The 26836-nt window shown below is 45.3% G+C and overlaps 1 protein-coding gene across 1 annotated transcript in view; it reads left to right on the plus strand.

The window, feature by feature from the left end:
• Positions 1–14774: 14774 nt before the first annotated feature.
• ALDH1A1 (aldehyde dehydrogenase 1 family member A1) overlaps positions 14775–26836 on the plus strand; it is a 238935-nt gene continuing 226873 nt past the window's right edge. The window contains exon 1 of the mRNA XM_069763401.1: positions 14775–15024. The gene's annotated coding sequence lies outside the window, so the exon portion shown is untranslated. The remainder of the gene's footprint in view (positions 15025–26836) is intronic.

Below are 26836 nucleotides of genomic sequence, written 5' to 3' on the forward strand. Positions count from 1 at the left end.
ATATCTCTTCAAGCCACTTTCTGCCACATAAAATATACTCTAATACAGTGGCCCAGATTTATTCACTAGTCTCCCTGAAGAAAAAAAAAAAAAGGGTGCAGATTAAAATTGGCAAATCTGTATCAGTGGCAGTCCTGTGTGTGGCATCTGTGTCTAATTTTCTGGCACAGAAAACATACAGTCTAACAGTGGGCCTGATTTCTTGCCAATTCTCCCATAAATAAAAAAAAATAGTAGGAGATTAAGATTGGCAATTTTGCCTCAGTGCCAGTGCTGTGTGTGGCATCTGTCTCTAATTTTGTGCCACATTAAACCTAGTGTGTAATACTTGGCCAGATTTCTTTTAAATTCTCACCAAAAAAAAACAGTGGGAGATTAAGATTGGCATTTCTGCTTCAGTGCCACTCCTGTGTGTGCCACCTGTCTCAAATTTTGTGCCACATTAAACCTAGTGTGTAATACTGGGCCAGATTTCTTTTAAATTCTCCCTGAAAAAAAATATAGTGGGTGATTAAGATTAGCATTTCTGCTTCAGTGCCACTCCTTTGTGTGCCACCTGTCTCAAATTTTGTGCCACATTAAACCTAGTGTGTAATACTGGGCCAGATTTCTTTTAAATTCTCCCTGAAAAAAAAAATAGTGGGAGATTAAGATTGGCATTTCTGCTTCAGTGCCACTCCTGTGTGTGCCACCTGTCTCAAATTTTGTGCCACATTAAACCTAGTGTGTAATACTGGGCCAGATTTCTTTTAAATTCTCCCTGAAAAAATAAAAATAGTGGGAGATTAAGATTGGCAATTCTGCCTCATTGCCAGTGCTGTGTGTGCCACCTGTCTCAAATTTTGTACCACATTAAACATAGTGTGTAATACTGGGCCAGATTTCTTTCAATTCTCCCTGAAAAAAAAAATAGTGGGAGATTAAGATTGGCAATTCTGCCTCATTGCCAGTGCTGTGTGTGGCATCTGTCTCTAATTTTGTGCCACAGAACATATACTGTATAAGAGTTGGGCCACATTTGTTCAATATGCTCCCAGAAAAAATAAAAAGGGGGAGATTTTTATTGGTAGTGTCTGCATCAGCGTCAGTCCTGTTAGTGGCATATCTGTCTGCCACAGAAGCTGTGTACTGTTATACATTGGGCCTGATTTTCCCTGCAGTCTCACCCACCTATAAAGGGATATATAAATCCAACAAAAGTTTGAGTTCACCTTGTAACTGGTTTTACAGTAACAAATACCGTTAGTTTGGTCACGTTTTTCAAACAATGAGGAAGTCTGGTGGAAGAGGTCGTAGCCGTGGGCAGTCATTGCCAGCTGGTAATGATGGTAGTGTTGGTGGAGCATCAGGTGTCCGTGGGAAAAGCAATATAGCACCTAAGTTTCGAGTTGTTGAGCCAGGTTCGTCGTCTGGCTACACAAGGCCTCGAATGCTCCCTTTTCTGGGAGTAGGAAAACCGCTTTTAAAGCTGGAGCAGCAAGAACAAGTTTTGGCTTTCCTTGCTGACTCAGTCTCTAGCTCTTTCGCCTCCTCTTTTGAAACTGCTAAATGTAAAAGCAGCGCGTCGTTAGTGGATGTTCACGGTCAGGGACAAGTCGCTTCCTTGTCTTCTTCACCAAGAACAACAGAGAAGGATGCGTCAGGCGACACAACGGGTTACTCCATGGAGCTCTTTACACATACCGTTCCTGGGTTAGAAAGTTAAACAGTTAACAGGCCATGCCCATTACAAGTTGAATCAGACATGGAGTGCACAGATGCACAGCCACAGCCAGATTACTATGCTGTTCCTTTGACTCAGACCAGAACATTGCCCTCGCAGTGTACTGATCCAGAATCAGACCTTGATGAGACTATGGTGCCCCGTCACGAACGCTGTTGTGAATTTGCTTTTTGGCTCCCTCTAGTGGTTACTAGTTTTTTGACTCTGGTTTTTCTGTCTTTCCTTTTATCCGCACCTGGGTCGTTAGTTAGGGGCGTTGCTTTATAAGCTCCCTGGACACTCAGTTCTATGCCTGGCAACGTAGTTATCAGAGCTAATCTGCTGTGCTCTTGTCTACTGATCCTGGTCCGGTTATTCAGCTAAGTCATTTACTTTGCTTTTTGCTATTTGTTTTTGGTTTTGTATTTTTGTCCAGCTTGTTCCTAATCTGTATCCTGACTTTTGCTGGAAGCTCTAGGGCGCTGGTGTTCTCCCCCCGGACCGTTAGACGGTTCGGGGGTTCTTGAATTTCCAGTGTGGATTTTTGATAGGGTTTTTTGTTGACCATATAAGTTACCTTTCTATATTCTGCTATTAGTTAGCGGGCCTCTCTGTGCTAAACCTGGTTCATTTCTGTGTTTGTCATTTCCTCTTACCTCACCGTTATTATTTGTGGGGGGCTTCTATCCTGCTTTGGGGTCCCTTTCTCTGGAGGCAAGAGAGGTCTTTGTTTTCCTCTACTAGGGGTATTTAGATTCTCGGCTGGCGCGAGTCATCTAGGATCAACGTAGGTATGACCCCCGGCTACTTCTAGTGTTGGCGTTAGGAGTAGATATATGGTCAACCCAGTTACCACTGCCCTATGAGCTGGATTTTTGTATCTTGCAGACTTCCACGTTCCTCTGAGACCCTCGCCATTGGGGTCATAACAGTTTGCCAGGCCAGTATTAAATGTTTAATGCATTGCAAAAGAGGGATTATAAGAAAGAAGATTCTGAGTTTTTTTTTCTCCTCTCTCATTTTTTTTTTTTTTTTTTCCTCATCCCCTTTACCTCAGAGTGGCTTATGCTTGCTGCAGACATGAATGTCCAGACCTTGATTACAAGTGTGGACCAGCTGGCTACTCGTGTGCAGGGCATACAAGATTATGTTATCAGAAGTCATGGGTCAGAACCTAAGATACCGATTCCTGAACTGTTTTCCGGAGACAGGTTTAAGTTTAGGAATTTCAAGAATAATTGTAAATTGTTTTTGTCCCTGAGACCCTGTTCATCTGGAGACTCCGCTCAGCAAGTAAAAATTGTTATTTCGTTCTTACGGGGTGACCCTCAAGATTGGGCTTTTTCGCTGGCGCCAGGAGATCCGGCATTGGCTGATATTGATGCGTTTTTTCTGGCGCTCGGTTTACTTTATGAGGAACCCAATCTTGAGATTCAGGCAGAAAAGGCCCTGCTGGCTATGTCTCAGGGGCAGGACGAGGCTGAAGTGTATTGCCAAAAATTTCGGAAATGGTCCGTGCTGACACATTGGAACGAGTGTGCACTGGCCGCTAATTTTAGAAATGGTCTTTCTGATGCCATTAAAGATGTTATGGTGGGTTTTCCCATTCCCACAGGTCTGAATGATGCTATGGCACTGGCTATTCAAATTGATCGGCGATTGCGGGAGCGCAAGACCGCAAATTCCCTCATGGTGTTGTCTGAACAGACACCTGATTTAATGCAATGTGATAGAATCCTGACCAGAAATGAGCGGAAAATTCATAGACGCCGGAATGGCTTGTGCTACTACTGTGGTGATTCTACACATGTTATCTCAGCATGCTCTAAACGTATAGCTAAGGTTGTTGGTCCGGTCACCGCTGGAAATTTGCAACCTAAATTTATTCTGTCTGTAACTTTGATTTGCTCACTGTCGTCTTATCCTGTCATGGCGTTTGTAGATTCAGGTGCTGCCCTGAGTCTTATGGATCTGTCATTTGCTAAGCGCTGTGGTTTTACTCTTGAACCATTAGAAAATCCTATTCCTCTTAGGGGTATTGATGCTACGCCATTGGCAGCAAATAAACCGCAGTATTGGACACAGGTTACCATGTGCATGACTCCTGAACACCGCGAGGTGATACGTTTTCTTGTTTTACATAAAATGCATGATTTGGTTGTTTTAGGGCTGCCATGGTTACAGACCCATAATCCCGTCCTGGACTGGAAGGCTATGTCAGTTTCTAGTTGGGGCTGTCGTGGTATTCATGGGAATATCCTGCCTGTGTCTATTGCTTCTTCTACGCCTTCGGAAGTTCCGGAGTATTTGTCTGATTATCAGGATGTCTTTAGCGAGTCCAGGTCCAGTGCATTGCCTCCTCATAGGGACTGTGACTGTGCTATAGATTTGATTCCAGGCAGTAAATTTCCTAAGGGAAGACTCTTTAATCTGTCGGTACCTGAACATACCGCTATGCGTTCGTATATCAAGGAGTCTTTGGAGAAAGGACATATTCGTCCGTCTTCTTCCCCTCTTGGTGCAGGATTCTTTTTTGTGGCTAAAAAGGACGGATCTTTGAGGCCTTGTATTGATTATCGGCTTTTAAATAAGATCACTGTCAAATTTCAGTATCCTCTGCCGCTGTTGTCTGACTTGTTTGCCCGAATTAAAGGTGCCAAGTGGTTCACCAAGATAGACCTTCGTGGTGCGTATAACCTTGTGCGCATTAAGCAAGGTGATGAATGGAAAACCGCATTCAATACGCCCGAAGGTCATTTTGAGTACTTGGTGATGCCTTTTGGGCTCTCCAATGCGCCTTCAGTTTTTCAGTCCTTTATGCATGACATTTTCCGGAAGTATCTGGATAAATTTTTGATCGTTTATCTGGATGATATTTTGGTTTTTTCTGATGATTGGGACTCGCATGTGGAGCAGGTCAGGTTGGTCTTTAAAATTTTGCGTGAAAATTCTTTGTTTGTCAAAGGCTCAAAGTGTCTCTTTGGTGTACAGAAGGTTCCCTTTTTGGGGTTTATTTTTTCCCCTTCTGCTGTGGAGATGGACCCGGTCAAGGTCCGAGCTATTCTTGATTGGACTCAGCCCTCGTCAGTTAAGAGTCTTCAGAAGTTCTTGGGTTTCGCTAACTTCTACCGTCGTTTTATCGCTAATTTTTCTAGCGTTGTGAAACCTTTGACGGATATGACCAAGAAGGGCTCCGATGCAACTAACTGGGCTCCTGCTGCCGTGGAGGCTTTCCAGGAGTTGAAACGCCGGTTTACTTCGGCGCCTGTTTTGTGCCAGCCCGATGTCTCACTTCCCTTTCAGGTTGAGGTGGATGCTTCGGAGATTGGAGCAGGGGCCGTTTTGTCGCAGAGAGGCCCTGGTTGCTCTGTTATGAAACCTTGTGCCTTTTTCTCTAGGAAGTTTTCGCCTGCCGAGCGAAATTATGATGTGGGCAATCGGGAGTTGTTGGCCATGAAGTGGGCATTTGAGGAGTGGCGTCATTGGCTCGAGGGTGCTAAGCATCGTGTGGTGGTCTTGACTGATCACAAAAATCTGATGTATCTCGAGTCTGCTAAACGCCTTAATCCGAGACAGGCCCGCTGGTCATTGTTTTTCTCCCGCTTTGATTTTGTTGTCTCGTATTTACCAGGTTCAAAGAATGTGAAGGCCGATGCTCTTTCTAGGAGCTTTGTGCCTGATGCTCCTGGAGTCGCTGATCCTGTTGGTATTCTTAAGGATGGAGTTATCTTATCAGCTATTTCTCCGGATCTGCGACGTGTGTTGCAGAGATTTCAAGCTGATAGGCCTGAGTCTTGTCCACCTGACAGACTGTTTGTTCCGGATAAGTGGACCAGCAGAGTCATTTCCGAGGTTCATTCCTCGGTGTTGGCAGGTCACCCGGGAATTTTTGGCACCAGAGATCTGGTGGCCAGGTCCTTTTGGTGGCCTTCTTTGTCAAGGGATGTGCGGTCATTTGTGCAGTCCTGTGGGACTTGTGCTAGAGCTAAGCCTTGCTGTTCTCGTGCCAGCGGGTTGCTCTTGCCCTTGCCTGTCCCGAAGAGACCTTGGACACATATCTCCATGGATTTCATTTCTGATCTTCCGCTATCTCAGGGCATGTCTGTTATCTGGGTGATATGTGATCGCTTCTCCAAGATGGTCCATTTGGTTCCTTTGCCTAAGCTGCCTTCCTCTTCCGATCTGGTTCCTGTGTTTTTCCAGAACGTGGTTCGTTTGCACGGCATCCCTGAGAATATTGTGTCAGATAGAGGATCCCAGTTCGTTTCCAGGTTCTGGCGATCCTTTTGTAGTAGGATGGGCATTGATTTGTCGTTTTCCTCTGCTTTCCATCCTCAGACTAATGGACAGACGGAGCGAACCAATCAGACTTTGGAGGCTTATTTGAGGTGTTTTGTCTCTGCTGATCAGGACGATTGGGTGACATTCTTGCCGTTGGCTGAGTTTGCCCTTAATAATCGGGCTAGTTCCGCCACCTTGGTTTCGCCTTTTTTCTGCAACTCTGGTTTCCATCCTCGCTTTTCTTCAGGTCATGTGGAGTCTTCTGACTGTCCTGGGGTGGATTCTGTGGTGGATAGGTTGCAGCGGATCTGGAATCATGTGGTGGACAACTTGAAGTTGTCACAGGAGAGGGCTCAGCGCTTTGCCAACCGCCGCCGCGGTGTGGGTCCCCGACTACGCGTTGGGGATTTGGTATGGCTTTCTTCCCGCTTTGTTCCTATGAAGGTCTCCTCTCCCAAATTTAAACCTCGTTTTATTGGTCCTTACAAGATATTGGAAATCCTTAATCCTGTATCTTTTCGTCTGGATCTTCCTGTGTCGTTTGCTATTCACAATGTATTTCATAGGTCCTTGTTGCGGCGGTACGTTGTGCCTGTAGTTCCTTCTGCTGAGCCTCCTGCTCCGGTGTTGGTTGAGGGCGAGTTGGAGTACGTGGTGGAGAAGATCTTGGATTCTCGCCTCTCCAGGCGAAGACTTCAGTACCTGGTCAAGTGGAAGGGCTATGGTCAGGAGGATAATTCCTGGGTGGTCGCCTCTGATGTTCATGCGGCCGATTTAGTTCGTGCCTTTCATGCCGCTCATCCTGATCGCCCTGGTGGTCGTGGTGAGGGTTCGGTGACCCCTCACTAAGGGGGGGGTACTGTTGTGAATTTGCTTTTTGGCTCCCTCTAGTGGTTACTAGTTTTTTGACTCTGGTTTTTCTGTCTTTCCTTTTATCCGCACCTGGGTCGTTAGTTAGGGGCGTTGCTTTATAAGCTCCCTGGACACTCAGTTCTATGCCTGGCAACGTAGTTATCAGAGCTAATCTGCTGTGCTCTTGTCTACTGATCCTGGTCCGGTTATTCAGCTAAGTCATTTACTTTGCTTTTTGCTATTTGTTTTTGGTTTTGTATTTTTGTCCAGCTTGTTCCTAATCTGTATCCTGACTTTTGCTGGAAGCTCTAGGGCGCTGGTGTTCTCCCCCCGGACCGTTAGACGGTTCGGGGGTTCTTGAATTTCCAGTGTGGATTTTTGATAGGGTTTTTTGTTGACCATATAAGTTACCTTTCTATATTCTGCTATTAGTTAGCGGGCCTCTCTGTGCTAAACCTGGTTCATTTCTGTGTTTGTCATTTCCTCTTACCTCACCGTTATTATTTGTGGGGGGCTTCTATCCTGCTTTGGGGTCCCTTTCTCTGGAGGCAAGAGAGGTCTTTGTTTTCCTCTACTAGGGGTATTTAGATTCTCGGCTGGCGCGAGTCATCTAGGATCAACGTAGGTATGACCCCCGGCTACTTCTAGTGTTGGCGTTAGGAGTAGATATATGGTCAACCCAGTTACCACTGCCCTATGAGCTGGATTTTTGTATCTTGCAGACTTCCACGTTCCTCTGAGACCCTCGCCATTGGGGTCATAACAGAACGCTATACCACCGGCTTACACGGTGACACAGACGAAGTTGCACACGAGATAGAAGAGGAGGTCATAGATGACCCAGTTGTTGACCCCGATTGGCAGCCATTGGGGGAACAGGGTGCAGTAGCTCTGAAGCGGAGGAGGAGAAGCCACAGCAGGCATCAACATCGCAACAGGTTCCATCTGCCAGGCCCGTGTCTGGCCAAAAATGCATGGCAATACCAAAACCAGTTGTAGGACAGGGTGGACATCCGGTTAAAGAAGCTCAGTCTGCAATGCCTGAAAAGGTATCCGATAGTAGAAAGAGTGCAGTCTGGCATTTTTTTAAACAACATCCAAATGATCAGCGTAAAGTCATCTGTCAAAAATGTTCAACTACCTTAAGCAGAGGTCAGAATCTTAAAAGTCTAAATACAAGTTGCATGCGTAGACATTTAACCACCATGCATTTGCAAGCCTGGACTAACTATCAAACGTCCCCTAAGGTTGTAGCACCCTCGGCCAATGAAGCTAGTCAGCAACGCTACATCCCTTCCCTCACTGTAAGCCCACCATTTCCTGCACCACCTGCAGTAAATGTGCAGGTTTCGTCGCCAGGCCAAAGCAGTCAGGGAATCACCAGTTTTGTAGTAGGAAACACTGCATGTAGGGCACCAGCAAGAATACCATCTCCAACCCTCTCTCAGTCTGCCATGTACACCAACAACCCCGCTAGTTCCACGATCTGCAGTTCTCCAGTCCAGCTCACCCTACATGCATGAGGCTCTCGTTAGGAAAAGGAAGTACTCATCCTCGCATCCGCGTACACAGGGTTTGAACGCCCACATTGCTAGACTAATCTCGTTAGAGATGATGCCCTACCGGTTAGTTGAAAACAAAGCTTTCAAAGCCCTGATGGACTACGCTGTACCACGCTATGAGCTACCCAGTCGACACTTCTTTTCAAGAAAAGCCATCCCAGCCCTCCACCAGCATGTAAAAGACCACATCGTCCATGCACTCAGGCAATCTGTGAGTACAAAGGTGCACCTGACAACAGATGCATGGACCAGTAGGCATGGCCAGGGACGTTACGTGTCCATCACGGCACACTGGGTTAATGTGGTTGATGCAGGGTCCACAGGGGACAGCAATATTGGGACAGTTCTGCCTAGCCCACGGTCTAGGAAACAGTTGGCTGTAGGCGTTCGCCCCCCCCCTCCTCCTCCTCGTCCTCCTGCAGAAGCGAGAGCTTGTTCACAGACCGCAGTCGCACAACCACTCCATCCACAGCTGCCACTGTAGCACACGAGGTGTCCCATTATGGGACAGCTAGTGGCAAGCGTCAGCAGGCTGTATTGGCAATGAAGTGTTTGGGCGACAACAGACACACCGCGGAAGTTCTGTCCGAGTTCTTGCAGAAAGAAACTCAGTCATGGCTGGGCACTGTACATCTTGAGGCAGGCAAGGTAGTGAGTGATAACGGAAGGAATTTTTTGGCTGCCATAGCCCTTTCCCAACTGAAACACATTCCTTGCCTGGCTCACAACTTAAACCTGGTGGTGCAGTGCTTCCTGAAAAGTTATCTGGGGTTACCCGACCTGCTCCTCAAAGTGCACAGACTTTGCACGCATATCCGCCGTTCGCCCGTACACTTCAGCCGTATGCAGAACCATCAGCGGTCTTTGAACCTTCCCCAGCATCGCCTAATCATCGACGTTGCAACAAGGTGGAACTCCACACTGCACATGCTTCAGAGACTGTGCGAACAGAGGCATGTTGTTATGTATTTGTGGGAGGATACACATACACGGGCAGGCAGTTGGATGGCAGACAGGGAGTTGTCAGGTGTGCAGTGGTCGAAGGTACAAGACCTGTGTCAAGTCCTTCAGTGTTTTGAGGAATGCACACGGCTGGTTAGTGCAGACAACGCCATAATAAGCATGAGCATCCCCCTAATGCGTCTGCTGATGCAAAGTTTGATGCACATAAAGGATCAGGCGTCTGCAGCCGAGGAAAAGGATAGCCTTGATGACAGTCAGCCATTGTCTCGTCAGGGCAATCTAGAGGATGAGGTAGCGGACGAAGAGGAGGAAGATGAGGAGGATGATGGGGATGAGTATTTTTTGAATGAGGAAGCTTCTCCGGGGCCAATAGAAACTGGTGGCGTTGCAAGGCCGGGTTCAGGTTTTTTGAGGGAGACAAGTGACGTAGATTTGCCTGAAACTGCCCCTCAACCCAGCACAACCGCAGATTTGATAACTGGAGCTTTGGCCCACATGGCAGATTATGCCTTACATATCCTCAAAAGGGACCCACGCATTATTAACATGATTACCGATGACGATTACTGGTTGGCCTGCCTCCTTGATCCTCGCTATAAAGGCAAATTGCAAAATATCATGCCACATGAGAACCTCGAACAAATATTAGAAACCAAACAAGCAACTCTTGTAGACCATGTGATTCAGGCATTCCCAGCACACAGCGCCGGTGACCGTTCTCACACGAGCTGCAGGGGGCAACAGGGCAGAGGTGTTAGAGTTGCACAAATCAGGAGTGGCGTTGGACAGAGGGGTTTTCTGACCAGGTTGTGGAGTGATTTCGCAATGACCGCAGACAGGACAGGTACTGAAGCATCAATTCAAAGTGACAGGAGACAACATTTGTCCAGTATGGTTACTAACCCCACCTTTCCCGGCTGATACCTAGCTTTCCTATAAAAAGGTCTCGCTTGTGGACTGGTCTTACTGACTGTTCCAATCTCTTAATCTGCAGCAGCTGTTTGTCCAACATACGACATGTTTACACCTCCCTAAATGGGCTAGCTCCCCCCACGGGGCCGTGGTCTCGCCACTTGGCGCAAGCACCCGTGAGAGTGCCGTTTGTCTGAAGAGATGGGTGTGCCCGTTTTTGGCCGACGGCACTGCCACTGGGTCCCTCATAGTACAATAAAGTGTCTCTGGTGGTGGTGGCGCGCAACCAACGTCAGACACACCGTTGTAACATGAGGGGCCCAGGGCCTGTAACGCCAGCCACAAGAGAGTTTCCCCCCCAGCTCAAACACTGTTCTACCACTTGCAAAATTATCTCTCACAGCTCCACCAATGTTTAGTCTATGCGCTGACATCCTTCAATGCCTGGCACTGACAATACCAATTTGTTGACAAGCATGATGCTAGTTAAAATAGTCAGGGTCAGTGTCCTATATTGACACCAGTAAATACTTAGCACCAAATTACTATGTCGGAAACTCAGCAGAGGAGCCCACCCCTGTACCTAAGTATGCCACCCTTTTGTTTTTTGGTTTTGTTGTTTTGCGAGACATTAACATCTATTTATTTTTTGGGAGTGTTAACTGTGTCAGACACTCCTTCCAATCGTCCTTCTCTGACCACACCAATGCTGCCTGTGTACCCCTGCAAGATAATTCAAACTGCATTGAGCCTAATTTTTTTTATTTTAGGCCTACTAAGTCTGTCTGCGGTCCCTCCTTCCAATTGTCCTCCGCTGACCACACCAATGCTGCCTGTGTACCCCTGCAAGATAATTCAAACTGCTTTGAGCCTATCTTTTAAAATTTTAGGCCTACTAAGTCTTCTGCGGTCCCTCCTTCCATTTGTCCTCCGATGAGCACACCAATGCCGACCGTGTACCCATGTAACTTTTTTTCATCATGCAGTGAGCCTACTTTGTGGTGTAAGGCCTACTACCAGTGTCTGTCTGCGCCACTTAATACAGCTGTCCTACTCTAAAAAAAAAAAAAAAATAGGCTGATTTTCAGCTTGTCAGAATTATAAAACTGCATTGGGGCCACAAGTTTCATTGTGGTCTACAAACTGAGTCTTCCGCTCCAAGGTGTTCTCTCTGTTGCCTCTCCCTCGCTTCTATCTTGAAGCTCTTGTTAAGTAGTTGTTGAAACAACACTGCATTAGGCCTACAAGTTGGGTCTGGGTTGTAGAGACGGTGTCTGCCGCTCCAAGGTGTTCTCCTGGTTGCCTTTCCTGAGCTTCAATCTTCAGGCTCTTGTTAAATAGTTTTTTAATCGAACAACTGCAGTGGGGCTACAAGTTTGGTTGGGACCTACTAACGGTGTATGCCGCTCCGTGCTGTTCTCCAGGTTTCCTGTCCTGAAATTCCATTTTCAGGCTCTCGTTAAGTAGTTGTTGAAACAACACTGCATTAGGCCTACAAGTTGGGTCTGGGTTGTAGAGACGGTGTCTGCCGCTCCAAGGTGTTCTCCTGGTTGCCCTTCCTGAGCTTCAATCTTCAGGCTCTTGTTAAATAGTTTTTTAATCGAACAACTGCAGTGGGGCTACTAGTTTGGTTGGGGCCTACTAACAGTGTCTGCCACTCCAAGGTGTTCTCCTGGTTGCCTTTCCTGAGCTTCAATCTTCAGGCTCTTGTTAAATAGTTTTTTAATCAAACAACTGCAGTGGGGCTACTAGTTTGGGTGGGGCCTACTAACGGTGTATGCCGCTCTGTGCTGTTCTCCAGGTTTCCTGTCCTGAAATTCGATTTTCAGGCTCTCGTTAAGTAGTTGTTGAAACAACACTGCATTAGGCCTACAAGTTGGGCCTGGGTTGTAGAGACGGTGTCTGCCGCTCCAAGGTGTTCTCCAGGTTGCCTCTCCCTAGCTTCTATCTTGAAGCTCTCGTTAAGTAGTTGTTTAAACAACACTGCATTAGGCCTACAAGTTGGGTCTGGGTTCTAAAGACGGTGTCTGCCGCTCCAAGGTGTTCTCCAGGGTGCCTCTCCCTAGCTTCTATCTTCAAGCTCTTGTTAAGTAGTTGTTGAAACAACACTGCATTTGGCCTACACGTTGGGTCTGGGTTTTAGGGACAGTGTCTGCCGCGCCAAAGTGTTCTCCAGGTTGCCTCTCCCTAGCTTCTATCTTTGAAGCTCTCGGTAAGTAGTTGTTGAAACAACACTGCATTAGGCCTACAAGTTGGGTCTGGGTTCTACAAACGGTGTCTTCCGCCCCAAGGTGTTCTCCAGGTTGCCTTTCGCTAGCTTCTATCTTCAGGCTCTCATTAAATTGTTTTTAACATAACACTGCATTTGGCCTACTTGTTTTGTTGGCCCTACTAACGGTGTCTGCCGCTGCTTGATGTTCTCCTACACTGAACAAACCAGTGCCGCCTGTTTACTTCTGTTACCAATTTTGAACTGCATTTAGCCTACTTACTGATTTGGGCCTACTCACTGTGTCAGCCTCTCATTACAGTTGTACTCCACTGAACAAAGCAATGCCCCCTGGTTAGTCCTGTTACCAATTTTGAACTGCATTTAGACCACTTTATTATTTGGGCCTATATCTGTGTTGCCTCCTCATCCTGCCCATTGCCCAGCCAGTGATAGATGAGTCTGCTGGTACATTGACCCAGAACGCTACATTCCCCGTGCACGCTACACAGCCAGAATGTGACCCTGCTGAATGTCAGGTTCCCCTTCCCGCATACCATACCACCTTACACGGGGACAAAGAGGAAGGTGCAGATGAAAGTGCAGGTTCCTTCATCAGGTGGGGGGGAATAATCGTTGGCGACGTCACTGGCACAGGACCGCTCATAGTACACAAAAGTGTCGCTACCGGTGGGAGGCGCCCCCGCCATGCAAACACACCGCCGTACTTTGAGGGACCATGTGCCAGTGCCAATGCCAACGAGTGGGCCCCCCTGCTTGCTCAGGATCACAGCACTTGCAAAGTTTAAATACTTACCTCTCCCTGCTCCACTGCCGTGATATGGTCCAGATTTCCTGGGCCCACTAAATACTTGAACCAGCCCTACCCCCCACAACTTTAGCCAAATGACCCCCAATTTCCAATGCCTTACTATTATTATAAGGTAAATTAAGATTGACAAGCTTCAGTAACAAGAATGGATGTTTTTGCCATTAAAATGGACACTGTAGGTGTTTTCCTGGCCTCCACTCACTGCCGACTATGCTCCCCCATTGACTTGCATTGGGTTTCGTGTTTCGGTCGATCCCCGACTTTTCACGATAATCGGCCGATTCCACTCGACTTTTGAGATAGTCGGGTTTCGCGAAACCCGACTCGACCCTAAAAAACTAAAAGTCGCTCAACCCTAGTCCTGACCAAAACATTTGTCAGAATCAATTTGTCAATGACTATTGTCGAAGTCTACACTTCTTTGCCAAGGTTACCAATGAAAACTAGGAGAATTTTTCCAACTCCCTATTGCAGTACAGCCTGCTTTAAGCACATTATGATTTAGATAGTCAACATTCTGATATGTGACCATAGCAATAACATTAACTGAATATGTTTAATTGTGCCTGTTGGTTATATTTTGATTTTACAGGTAAATCACTGAACTGCACTATGCAAATTGCCTCTTCTGAGAAAAAGAGGACTTAAACTTTAAAACGCCACCTGTTGGAAGTAGCGATCCTACAAGTCACAATCAACCCTTTAAACAAGTCGTGCAATATGATTTAGGAAAAAAGCCAAATCAGTATCTCAATTCGCAGACACGATGTTTCAGGCTGTTGGCCCTCGTCAGTGCGAAGCATGAGAACTAATTTGGCTAGGTGAGAGGCTCTGGACTGGGGTCTAAGTGAACTGCACTATTCTGTCCAGCATCTTGCTCAGAGTCATTCATGCAAAGTACAATGGGAGTTAGATACAATACCAGTCACATTTAAGGACAATATTGTCACTATTTTTGCAAATATAAAGCACAAAAAAATGAGAGCTAGTTGTAATACCAGACACAGTCAAGAACAAGAGTTGTGGCTTTTCATTGGTGGAAAAATAACATCTTTACTAGTCTAAGATAACTGCTATAATTAAATGTTAAGCTATTGTTACTATACATTATATTTAAATCTGCCTTCTGTGACTTGCATTTATTAGTTAACAAGAAAAATTTGAATTGTCTCTTAATTGTATCCTTCCTATACTGCATTTATCATTTTTGACATAATGTTGCTTAACTTCACATAGATCCCTGATATTTCCATACTCTTGAGATTGTCTTTTGTTACATGTTTCTCAGCTTCTTTTGGGTTGCTAATTGCTCAAGACAAACAGTAACTGGGACTTGTTTCATCTACAGAATTCCCTGTGTTTAAAGTCTCAATCAGTTTTTCTTAATAGCAGAATGATTACCAGTGACTTCCTAAATTTCCTAGGTAACTATTTTTTCAACTGAATTTGCGAAAGAAAAGCAGTGAGTGGATTGGCACGGAGGTGATGGAGGAAGAGAACTGGTGAACATGTCAAGATGACAATACATATTTCATGGTTAACAGGATGAGTGGTACGTGCCACAACTTCTGTTGGCTACTCCTGCTTTGCTGAATAAATTGCTCCATTCACAACTGGATCATGAGACTCAACCCCAGCATGGCATGAAAAGCATGTTACATAGTCAGCTCTCCGCAGATGAACAACATTACGTGACCTCCATAATTTTAAGGTAAATTTTGTTTCAACTTTCAAGTACACGTTTGTTTATACTTGTAAAACCATAATAGACATATTCGATTATGTTGTAAAGGACAGAATAGAATCTGAAACTGTGTCTTGCATGTTAGTTGCCCTGCAAACATAACAGGTTGCTACACTATACTGTATCTTCTTACTGTATTTATACAACAAATATGGATATTGTGGCGACGCAGCATTGTATCTTAATGAACCAGACGCCTATTTATTAGCAAGACCAGATATGAAATCAATAATTTTTACGTTTAATTAGTTTTTATTTACATTTGCATTGTGTTGCTCTTTTTACACGTAACAATGAAGATAGGAGACATAAAATATCACAAGATAGTGTATAATTGTAGATTTCATGCAAATATCTAGAAATCTAGAACTAGAGGCAAGACATGAAAAGATAGAAGGATCGATCGATACTAAATAAATACATTTGTCTTACAGTATTTAAAAAGGATAAATAAACCATACTAGAGTTTGCATGCAGAATTTATTACATATTAAGGATATTGAGAGTATTATACATAAAACATACAAGGTCTAGATAATGCATTTATGGAGAAATGCTAGAACAATTCTTCGAAGGTATTGATAACAAACAAATCTGTACTCAATCATTTGACGAACCCATCTAGTACATAACTTGGAGATGCTAAAAGGTTGTTGTATGTCTCCTGGAGTTTATTTTCCAAAAAACTGGCCGTTCTTATTGAGTCTAGAATGTGCTGCTCTGTTATGTGTATAAAGTACTAGCAAAATGGACAATAAGTACATGGGGAATCAGCATAATTCTTGAAAAAATTATATTCTGTAATAGCACAAATCAACCAGAATAAGTGAATCTTAACTGTAAGGCTATGTGCACATGTTCAGAATTTCTTGCAGAAATTTCCTGAGCAAAACAGGACATTTTCTGCAAGAAATCCGCATGCGTTTTTTGCGCGTTTTTCTCACGTTTTTACCGTATTTCTGGTGCGTTTTTTTTGTGGATTTTTCTGGAGGTTCCCAATGCAATAATATAGTGGGAAATCCGCAAAAAATTAATGAACATGCTGCGTTTTTTACCGCGATGTGTTTTTTGGGCGGAAAAAAACACATCATGTGCACAAAAATTGCGGAATGCATTCTATCTAAATGATGGGATGCATAATGTATGCATTTTTTTTCGCGTTTTAAAAAAAAAACCCGAAAAATCTGCAACGTGTGCACACAGCCTAAAGCTTTTCCAAAATGCTGGACTTGATGCCCACACCAAATTACTCTGTATCAGTATAATTAAGATTTCTAAATACAGTACATCATTTTATCTATCTATCTTTTTTCAAAAAATACTTTCTTGAATATTTGTTTAATTTCCTTTTTCGTTCCTTTCGATGGCCTGCAGGCTGGGACTACATGAAGAACTTTTGTAGCATGACCATTCCATTTTAACGATCGACCGACACCTACAGTCCCCGGAAATACTCTGGATTTAATACTGTAGTGAAGTCCTTTGGACATCAATTGTTACTCGCTAGACATAATCTTAGCCTTAGAGATTGTAAATATTTGGTCCTGTTAAAAATGAATCCATTTTACTGAAGGCTCTTATTTATTTTATCCTCAGATTTCTAAACAGTAAAACGAATGAGATCATAGAATCAATTCCTATTCTTAATTATTCCTTCCTGTTTTTCAAACCTTAACTAACATTTACCAAGTCTTTATTCAAGATGTGAAAGTTACTTGTTTGGGAAATTTCAATTAGTAAAGATTAAAGCAAGGATTAGGTTTGACTGACTTTAGAGTAATTGTTATTATACAGAGCCGCACAGTAAAGGCTTAACAGACGAGATATCTGTTCAGTCTTAAGAAAAATTAAATTGTAAATGCTATCTCTTGCTAATTAGGCCATTTATTATAAAGCTAAATTAAATACATATACAGGACAGTGCATTTGCTCACGCTTGACCTAAGGATCTTTATTTAAATTATTCACTAAACCATACGACAATATTGTTTACTTTCCAGTATTTTTAGACTGCGTCTTTTGTTCCGGAAATTATATTGGTGACATTTTATTTTTCAAAAATTGAAATAAATAAATAACTTAATTAATTTAAAAAAATTCTTAATTTATTTGTTTTTTTCTAAACATATTAACCTTCAAGTGTACGAAGACCACTATAAGCAATTCTGAATTTTGTTTGACATCTGCTTCAATTTTAGGCCACTCTATGGTAAATGACAGCATACTATCCCTTTCCTGCCAAGTAACAAAACACAGTACAACCACCATCCCTCATTAATGGCCTAGAAATAGACAAAAATTGTAGCTGATTAACCACTTAAGCATCATTTTAAATTTTATAGTTTTATACTTGTAGCATGAGGCCTAGTAAAGGTCCACTGAGCTGTTCAGTGATAATGCCTGACAGGGCATGCTTTAACTATGGTTGTCCATTTTGTGTGCTTTAGCAATTCTTTTATTTTATGTTATATATATCATACATATTTATATATATATATGACATTTCTTAATTCATGCATTTGAAAAAGTTAAATGAACAAATTAAACCATAGCTTTTATGGAATCCAAGATGGGGGTCTAAAAATCAAAAAACTTCAAATAAAGCATAAAAGTAAAAAAGAGTTGTTGTTGAATATAATGATGCAAAAAAAAGAAATAAACCTTCTATAATAAATTGCTTTTATACTCAGGCGGTTAAGGAATGTTGTGAAAGTATTTTTCTGCTGCATCCTAATCAAAATACAGAATGTCTTGTATTTTGTTGGAAGGAATAATATGTAGAAGTGGCTTTCCTCTATTCATCTGTTTTTATGAATACCTTGTTTTTATTAATGTTTTATTTATTTTAAAACAATGGCATAAATGGGGGCACCAGATGAATCTAGTAAATGTAGGCATAGTACATGCCCACTTTCACTAGACATGCATGACAATATTCTGGGTCAACTGATTTTTCAGATATTGATTTTCAATGCTGGATATTTTCTCATCAAGTCTATATTTTTAATGTGTACATTTTTGCTAACACCATTATAGTGATGGATTTGTTTCAGTGACTTGGATAACTGTAATTTGTTTCAGTATAAATATTTTTGGCGACTTTTAACCAACTTTTGATTGTTCTTAAAATGTATTATTGTCTACAACAAAGAGATTAATAGCAATTTCATGAATGTTTAGATCATAGACTTTTCTAAAAAAAAAAAAAAGTGCAGTATGGATACCCTGTGAACAAGAGAAAGTCAGAAGCAAAAGAGCAGGATGTTTAGCTTTTAGCCTTTGTGCCAGAATGGTTTACTACAGCAGAAAGACCATATTAAAAGAGTAAAACAGAGAAGGAGATTAAATCTACGACTGAAACATTTCTATTGAAGGTAATCTCCAGCTTGATATCCAAGTTATAGTATTATAGTTATTGGTAATATAATAAAAATATTCAACTTAGATTCTCAGATCAGTAAGTTTTGAATGGGCTTTAAAACGGATAACCCTTTCTCTCTGGTACACACTAAATTACAGTATTGTGGTCAGGCTCCCAATGTATCGTTCGATGCATCTAAAGTCATTCAGCGCTCTACAGGTTTTTATTGCTCAGACTGTATGATTTCTACAGATTAAATATATAGGAATTATCCACCAAATGCCATTTTAAAGAGGTATTCCTATTTTTTTTTTAGGAATCTTCTTTAATCATTACTTTAGAGATAGAATAAGCTTAAATTATCAAGCAGCCAATCAGAGCAGAATTTTAATTTAATAAATTGCTGAGCTGTGCTATGGCCAACAAACATAAGTATCATTTTAGAAAATAATAGTAACACACTGGCACTAAGAATACGTAGGTCTAAAGCTGCTGATACCAGACAGGTGCCGTGCCACCCCTGTCACAACCTCGAGGTGGAAGAAGAAAAACTAACAAGTGAGGTATCGCGCTAAAACACAAACAACCGACTGGACATAAACGTACCTGAAACCTATAGTGTGCCCATAAACAGCTGATGCTGGAACTAACCTTAGGATAGTAATGGCCGTGATATAGCAAAATAACACTACACACTTACTTCTAGCCTGGGCCGCAGAAAGTTTGCCCGTAAATGTAGAGGCCTGCGGGTGTTGTTGGTGGGGGTTTCAGATTACCCAGGCGGCAGGAGTATACTGGAAAATGCACAGAGCCGGAGCGCCCCGGCCGGTGGCGCTGCTGGATGCGCGGCTGGAAAAAATGGCCGACAGTGCTCTGCAACGTGTGACGTCACGAAGCTACAGAGCCTTGCTAGGGGAAAAAAGCTAACCAACGCGTTTCGAGGGACTCCGTCCCTCTTCGTCAGGGTTACCGCCTCTTCCCTTCCAGCTGCCATATGTTAGGGCTAGCGGAACGCACCAAATAATAAGACAGATAGAGTATGGTGCGTTCGCAGCCCGGGGTCCACCGTGCAGAAATGGAACCTGCTGCCAAGTAATGACGGACTATATGGCGGTACTCATAAGTATACACACGTGGGTTAAACTTCACCCAGCGTGAAGGAAGTGATCCTGTTGCGTCACAGGATCGCAGTACCGCACATAGAGGGTGAGCAAGTAGTCAGCGAACTCAACCCCAACTAGGATTGAAGTCCGATTAGACCCTTGCTGGCACAACACCGCAACTGGGTGTGTAAGGAAGCTCAATAACAATATTAGGGCACAAGAGTGCATGCGGTGCCGCACTGACGAACACCACTAACCACCCAGGCTTGGGTAAGGAAAGCACAGAGGAAGTGCACGGCGCCGTACTGGCTGTCACAGCAACTGGACGCTGTAATGTGTGATTAGTGCTGTAGGATAAGTCGGGCGCTAGATAGCAACCATACACCTTCCGCGAACAGACATTCAATAGGGAAGGGGTATCCAAGGACGACTTGCACTCACAACAAACACACGTAAGCAAATGTACACTAGCGCATGGCCGTGCGGTCATGCGCAGTTTATATAGTTGCAGCACAGGAAGTGGCCACAGAAACTTTGCCCTTCCGAGACCTGCCAAGAGGACCAATGGAATGTGCTGCAGGGCCTGAGCACATGACCCTCGATCTCCAACGGGAGATCTTGCCCTGGGCATGCTCAGTGTGTGCAGACAAGGACTTAGTCCCAGAGAAGTCCGCTCGCTGCTGACCAGCACTGGCTTTAATGGCAGAAGCTGAAGAAGCAGCAGTTACTCTCTGTACAGAGTGAGACTGAGCAAGACGCTGGGACCGACGTCCCTGCTGAGCAGACTCCACTGCGGCTGGATAAGAATGGGAGACTGCAGCGGAGATGGCTCGAGATTCCCCCTGTGCAGAAGCGGGAACTCGAGACCTAACATTACCCCCCCTCCCAGGGCCCCCCCTCCTTGGGCCTCGCTACGCTCGAAGGCAGCAATGAGCTGTGGGGCCCGAATGTTTTCAGCAGCCTCCCATGACCTGTCCTCTGGGCCATAACCCTTCCAATCCACCAGATAGAACTTTTTGCCGCGTACCACCTTGCACCACAAAATAGCGTTCACCTCGTAATCGTCCGTAGACGAACCCGATGTCCCGGCAGATGACTCGGAAAACCTGGACATGTATACGGGTTTCAAGAGGGACACATGAAAGGTGTCGGTGATACCCAAGCGTGGAGGAAGAGCCAAACGGTAGACCACAGGATTAACCTGTTCGAGAACCTTGAAGGGACCCAAGTAGCGAGGAGCAAACTTAGTGGACTCAACTCGCAGCCTGATGTTACGGGCGGAGAGCCACACCAAGTCGCCAGGAGCAAAGGTCGGAGCGGGGCGCCGATGAACATCGGCGGAGGACCTCATTCTCTCCTTGGAGGCCCGAATGGCATCCTGCGTGCGGTCCCAAATGTCCCGTGCCTCCACAGCCCAGTCTGCCACCCTGGAGTCAGCAGAAGACACAGGCATGGGCACAGGAACACGCGGATGCTGGCCGTAATTTAGGAGGAATGGAGTCTGACCGGTGGAGTCGGCTACGGCATTGTTAAGTGCAAACTCTGCCCACGGTAGCAGGGATGCCCAGTCATCCTGCCTGGCAGAAACAAAATGTCGTAAATATGTGACCAAGGTCTGGTTGGCCATCTCTACCAAGCCATTCGTCTTGGGATGATATGCCGAAGAGAGATTCAACTCAATACTGAGTAGACGACAAAGCTCTCTCCAGAATCGAGACGCAAACTGGGGACCCCGGTCACTAACAATTTTGTCTGGCATACCGTGTGGGCGAAAGATATGCTTGACGAACAAGACAGCCAACGCCCGTGCAGAAGGTAGCCGTGGAAGAGGCACCAAGTGCACCATTTTGGAAAAATGGTCGGTGATCACCCAGATAATGGTGCAGTTACGAGACTTGGGTAAGCCCACCACAAAGTCCATCCCGACCATCTCCCAGGGCCTGTCCGCCACCGGCAGAGGATAAAGCAAACCAGCTGGCCGTTGCCGAGGAGTCTTGTTCTTGACGCAAGAGACACACGCCCGAACATACTCTGCGACATCACGAGCCATATGCGGCCACCAGTATGTCCTCGCCAGTAACTCAGATGTCCTTTTGGTACCAAAATGTCCACCCACCCTGGACGAGTGTGCCCAAGAGAGAACCTCCGGTCGCAAACTGGATGGTACAAAAGTCTTGCCCGGAGGCACAGACTCTAGCGAAACCGGGGCCACAGTTCTCAAGCTCTCGGTGGGGACAATAAGCCGAGGCTCCTCCTCCTCCTCCGCAGATGACACAACGGAGCGAGAGAGAGCGTCGGCCCGAATGTTCTTCTCCCCAGAAAGAAAATGGAGGGTGAAATGAAACCGGGAGAAGAATAAGGACCATCTGGACTGGCGAGAATTCAACCGCTGGGCTGTCTGCAGGTACACCAAATTTTTATGGTCTGTGAAGACTTGGAAGGGAAAACGTGCTCCCTCCAAGAGATGTCTCCACTCCGAGAAAGCCAACTTCATGGCTAGCAACTCCCTGTCCCCGATGGAATAATTCCTCTCTGCTGGTGAGAAGGTCTTGGAGAAAAAGAAGCAAAGATGCTTCCGACCTTGAGCATCCTTTTGGAAGAGGACTGCTCCAGCACCAACAGAAGAGGCATCCACTTCCATGATAAATGGCTTATCAACATCGGGGCGATGTAGGATGGGAGTGCTAGCGAAGTGTGACTTTATAGAGTTAAAGGCCTTGGAGACCTCCTCAGACCACAATTTGGGATTCGCCCCCTTCTTGGTGAGGGCAACCAAGGGAGCTACCAAAGTTGAGAAGTGCGGAATGAACTGGCGATAATAATTAATGAACCCCATAAAGCGCTGCACCGCTTTAAGAGAATGGGGTTCCTGCCAGACCATCACAGCCTGTAGTTTGGCAGGATCCATAGCCAATCCCTGGGCAGAGATGATGTAGCCTAGGAAAGTTAAGGACTCCTGCTCAAACATACACTTCTCCAACTTGGCATAGAGGGAGTTTGCCCGTAGGAGGTCGAAGACTTTGCAAACATCTCTCCGGTGGGAGTCAATATCTGGAGAGTAGATGAGAATATCATCCAGATAGACTACGACCGAGGTGGAAAGCATATCCCGGAAGATATCATTCACAAAGTCTTGGAAAACGGCTGGGGCATTACAGAGCCCGAAGGGCATCACCAGATATTCATAGTGCCCATCCCTGGTGTTAAAAGCCGTCTTCCATTCGTCCCCCTCACGGATGTGAATCAGGTTGTAAGCACCCCGCAGATCTAGTTTAGTAAATACCCTTGCTCCCTGAAGCCTATCGAAGAGCTCAGATATCAAGGGCAAAGGATACTTATTTTTAACGGTAATGGCATTAAGACCCCTGTAGTCTATGCATGGGCGCAATTCCCCATTCTTCTTCTGCACGAAGAAGAACCCTGCCCCAGCAGGTGACACTGACTTCCTAATGAATCCTCTTGCCAGATTTTCCTGGATGTACTGTGACATTGCCTCCGTCTCCGTGAGAGATAGCGGATAGACTCGACCCCGGGGAGGCTCAGCACCAGGCAAGAGATCAATAGGACAGTCATAGGGGCGATGGGGCGGAAGGATCTCCGCCGCCTTTTTGGAGAACACGTCTGCATAAGACCAATACTGCTTGGGGAGAGAGGAAAGATCTGCGGTTACCTCTGTAGTAGCAACCTGAACGCACTCCCTCTGACACCTACCCCCACAAGATTCACCCCATCCCAGGATTCTGCCAGAGGACCACTCGATATGAGGAGAGTGGTACCATAGCCAAGGTATTCCCAACAGGACCTCATCAATTCCCTCAGGAATCACGAGCAGAGATATAATCTCCTGATGAGATGGCGACATGGACAGAGTAAAAGGGATGGTCTGGTGTGTTATCTGTGAGGGCAGTGTCGACCCATTTACCACTCGTACCGTTACTGGTTGAGCTAGCATAACCAGGGGTATTGCGTGACGTTGGGCGAAGGCAGAAGACATAAAATTGCCCTCCGCCCCAGAATCCACGCAGAGCTCTACCGAGTGGGAGAATGAGCCTATAGTAATTGTCTCCTTAAAGGACAATTTAGAGGCAAACGTCGCCGTGTCTAGTGTACCTTCACCTACTACCACTAGACGCTGACGTTTCCTCGACCGCTGAGGACATCTGGTGGCTAGATGTCCTGACTGCTGGCAAACATGACAGACCTTGAGTGCACAAGCGGTCCGGGACTTAGATCCCGCTTGTGACACTTCCCTGGCCTCATGTGACTCAGGAACCAGGACCGGAGATTCCAGAGGTTTGGCGAAGGTAGGAGCCAGCCGAAACCTCTGCCTACACTGGGCTCGCTCTAACCTCCGCTCGTTAAAACGGAGGTCAATTCGAGTGGAGACAGTTATTAACTCCTCCAGTGTGGCAGGAATCTCCCTAGTGGCCAGAGCGTCCTTAACGTGGTCAGCCAGGCCCCTCCAAAATATGGGGATAAGAGCTTTATCCGACCAATCCAGCTCAGAAGCTGAAGTGCGGAATTGGACGGCAAAATGACTGACCAAGGACTCACCCTGAGTTAATGCCAGCAGTTGGAGCGCAGTATCATGGGTGACTTGAGGTCCTAAAAAGACCTGTTTCAGAGTGCTCAGAAACAGCGGAGCACTCTGCACCACATGATCGCCACGCTCCCACAGCGGCGTAGCCCATTCCAACGCCCTGTCCGACAAGAGAGACACTATAAATCCCACCTTAGCCCGCTTTGTGGGAAAACGTGCAGCCAGGAGCTCGAGGTGAATAGAGCACTGACTCACAAATCCCCTACAAAATTTGCTATCACCAGAAAATTTTTCTGGCAGCGGGAGGCGAGAAAATGTCGGAGCAGGGGTGGCAATGGACAGGGTTGCTGCAGCCACGCTAGCAGCCTGTACAGCAACTGCGGTAACATCCACAGCTGAGGTTGCGCTCTCAAGAGCCGCCAACCTACCCTCCAGCTGCTGGATATACCGCAAGGATTGCTGTTTGTCCGTCATTACTAGCCAGACCCTGGTGCTAGTGAAATGTTAGGGCTAGGGGAACGCACCAAATAATAAGACAGATAGAGTATGGTGCGTTCGCAGCCCGGGGTCCACCGTGCAGAGATGGAACCTGTTGCCAAGTAATGATGGACTATATGGCGGTACTCATAAGTATACACACATGGGTTAAACTTCACCCAGCGTGAAGGAAGCGATCCTGTTGCGTCACAGGATCGCGGTACCGCACATAGAGGGCGAGCAAGTAGTCAGCGAACTCAACCCCAACTAGGATTGAAGTCCGATTAGACCCTTGCTGGCACAACACCGCAACTGGGTGTGTAAGTCAGCTCAATAACAATATTAGGGCACAAGAGTGCATGCGGTGCCGCACTGACGAACGCCACTAACCACCCAGGCTTGGGTAAGGAAATCACAGAGGAAGTGCACAGCGCCGTACTGGCGGTCACAGCAACTGGACGCTGTAATGTGTGATTAGTGCTGTAGGATAAGTCGGGTGCTAGATAGCAACCATACACCTTCCGCGAACAGACATTCAATAGGGAAGGGGTATCCAAGGACGACTTGCACTCACAACAAACACACGAAAGCAAATGTACACTAGCGCATGGCCGTGCGGTCATGCGCAGTTTATATAGTTGCAGCACAGGAAGTGGCCACAGAAACTTTGCCCTTCCGAGACCTGCCAAGAGGACCAATGGAATGTGCTGCAGGGCCTGAGCACATGACCCTCGATCTCCAACGGGAGATCTTGCCCTGGGCATGCTCAGTGTGTGCAGACAAGGACTTAGTCCCAGAGAAGTCCGCTCGCTGCTGACGAGCACTGGCTTTAATGGCAGAAGCTGAAGAAGCAGCAGTAACTCTCTGTACAGAGTGAGACTGAGCAAGACGCTGGGACCGACGTCCCTGCTGAGCAGACTCCACTGCGGCTGGATATGAATGGGAGACCGCAGCGGAGATGGCTCGAGATTCCCCCTGTGCAGAAGCGGGAACTCGAGACCTAACACCATATATAGCTGTTCAAGGTAATTTCCCTGTTAACCCCTTATGTATGAGACTTAGAAAGGCTGTAACAGCATGTTAGTAACCTGGTGCACTAATGTGTACCAAGTCATGTCTATCCTATAACGCATGCATCCAAAGCCTATTGTAACCAAGAACAATGATTTGAGTGCTGATTAGCGTGCAGTCTGACTTGTTATGTACTGTCATTATCCCCAGTACATTTGTGCTTTGATACTACAATGGAACAGGGGAATATGTGTGGGAGCACACTAAAGCTGTATGGAAATACTGCAAAAATGTACCAATCCTACTGCAAAATAAAAATGTTTTTTTATTATTATTATTTTTAAAATGTAACTTCTTTATTGATATTAATAATTAAAATTGGTGATTAAATTTAAAATGCGCTATTAAAAACAAGATGGTGGCTAAAACTTTTATTATCAATATAAAAGGTGAATCATTTCTTCATTGTTTCACCTTTTATATTGATAATAAAAGTGTTGTACAGGTTCTCACCAGTGACGTTCTCGCTGATTATTGTCATTCATTTGCAATTTTCCTTAGCATTTGGTCCAAACCATTATGAACTCTTATTCCATCCATATATCATCCCTGCAAAATGTAATACAGAGACATCTTCAATTTACTAATTTTTCCAGACCCTTCTCACATTCTAACACCTCTACACAAACCACAACTTGTGATACCTTATAATAATTCCCCTGTGCCTCCTTCAATAATCCTCCCCATTAACCTCTTATAATAATGACCCTGTACCGCCTTATAATAATAAAAACATCCCCTTAATAATAATAATGACTCCTTGCTTCCCCTAAAATTATAACAAACACCCAATTGTGCCTCCTCATAATAATGCCCTTCAGTGCCTCTGTATTGTAATAATACTCCTGAGCAGGGGCGTACATAGAAATAGCAGGCACCCCATAGAAAAAGTCCTATCACGTCACAGTCAAAGAAGAGCATATCTCCTATCATTTTATGAAACGGAGGAGGAAATGTATTGCAGCACTGAGACAGTTATTTTGCTCCTACTGAAGCCCCTGAGTGGTTTCACGCACTATGATACCAATTTTATGGCCACGGCAGAATATTATACCCCCACAAAGTATGATGATCCAACACAACATGATTGCCCCACAAACCTTGCACAAAATATAATGCCCCACAATATCCCACACAGTAATATTGTCACCACAGCGTCCAATACAGTATGGTATCCACCACAGCCCCCCAATATATACTGTGCGATGCACCACAGACACCAAGACA

This window comes from Ranitomeya imitator, chromosome 1 (assembly GCF_032444005.1).
Source record: "Ranitomeya imitator isolate aRanImi1 chromosome 1, aRanImi1.pri, whole genome shotgun sequence".
Classification (NCBI taxonomy): domain Eukaryota; kingdom Metazoa; phylum Chordata; class Amphibia; order Anura; family Dendrobatidae; genus Ranitomeya; species Ranitomeya imitator.